Source organism: Propithecus coquereli, unplaced genomic scaffold, assembly GCF_000956105.1.
Source record: "Propithecus coquereli isolate 6110/MARCELLA unplaced genomic scaffold, Pcoq_1.0 Scaffold216, whole genome shotgun sequence".
Lineage (NCBI taxonomy): Eukaryota > Metazoa > Chordata > Mammalia > Primates > Indriidae > Propithecus > Propithecus coquereli.
Window position 1 is genome coordinate 860620 of NW_012146745.1, and position 1814 is coordinate 862433.

A 1814-nucleotide genomic window follows, 5' to 3' on the forward strand; every position below is an offset into this window, starting at 1 on the left:
GTCATTTTTGTTTATCTCCTACAGATCTGTATTCATGAAGACTTTCCAAGATGATTTAATTATTCCAAACCATAAAAAGCTCTGCCAATATTTACCAATGGGGTTTTAAAACTGAGCAGTATTTTTTCTGCTTTGTGACTTTGAAAGTTTAATTGATTGCTATGGGGACACATTTTCAGTTGATTGATAGGATAATTTTTGAAATATTATAACGTTCCATTTAGACCATAAATTATATAAAATTGCTCCTTTATAAAACCAATAAAATTAGATATTTTTCAAAACAAGAAAACATCTGGAAAAAATTTAAAACTTTTTGAATACACATAATCAAATAAAATAAATTGCTATTTGCTAAATATCTATTTTGGGGATGGGAAGGAACACTGATTAGGCAAAGTATAAGGAGAGTAAAACAAAGTGCATTCACTTAAAAACCAAGATATAGCATAGAAAAAGAAAGATTCAACAGTTAGCAAGGCCTCAAGAAATGTTAGAATTTAGCATGTTTCATAAATATAGTCCTCTTTACTGTCACTTTTTCGTTTTTTTCAGACCCCCTAGGAATTTCAGCATTATTATTAAATGAATAGTCCATTTAACTCTAGTAAGGCTTGAAATCATTACCCATTTTAGCGTAATCCTGGACAATATCATCCTTACAATCAGATTCAACAAAGTAATTTTAATTATAAATAATTGCTAATCTGACTGTTTTTATGTACCACCTAAAACCATCATGTATGCCTGCTCTTATACAGATGGCACACGTTGGGAGACACTGTTTTATAGAATTTCTACCTGAAAGAACTCAAGGAGATTGCACCAAGCCTCTAGAATACAGAATTTCATGCTTTAGTATGAGAATTCATTCCATATGACAGCCCTAGGTTTTAAATCTCTTCATTAAACTAAACTAAAATTTGTCTCCTAATAATGCCACAAGAAAACTGTAGATACAAATTGGGCTTATCCATACTTAATTGGAAATTATACTGATAGTATAGTAGCCATGAATTCCTAGGGAATAAAGTGACTTCTGTTTTAGAAAATGTTTATTATTATTTAGGAAATGGATGTTAATTCTTAATAAATTCAGAATGATTTATAGTGATCGTTGCTTTTGTTAGCTTTCTCAAATCATATGTTTAGTCATCTGGTCTAGAATATTTTTGGGATGTGTACTCAAGTTTACCAATTCTCCTTCTCCATCTCTTTCTTCAAATAGGAATACAAAAGGAATTTCCCCACCTGCAATTTTGTGGGTTAGCCTCTGTTATAATTCTCTTTGATTTCATAAAACTCTTCAATTTTATTTTCTACTTCTACTGATTCTTCAATTTCATCTTTAAGGACTCTTGGTATTTGCAGATATTGGGTGAGGAAACTTAATTCCATTTATAGAAGTGTTCTTACCACACCCTAATCTAACATTGAGGTTTTGAGTGTAGGAGGCTATTAGAAATTAGTAGAATCACTAGAAGAAATGCAAACAAAAAAGATCTTGAGACAAGTAAAATAAAAAACTTATATTTGTTTAAATTTCCCTGAGACATTCACAGGTCTCAGTAAATATTTCATAATATTCATTGCTTACAGAGACTTTTAAACACTTCTCGTTTTGCTATGGTTATCCATAGACTTTAAGACATAATTAAACTCAATGCATCAATATATGTGAGCACAGTGTATATAAATTTCCATGAACACACAAATTACATGCATACATATTTCTTTTCATCCATGGAAAATTATAACTCTTTCTAATTATAATTTCCTAGGTAAATCATTATCCATTTGACCAATTAGCAGAT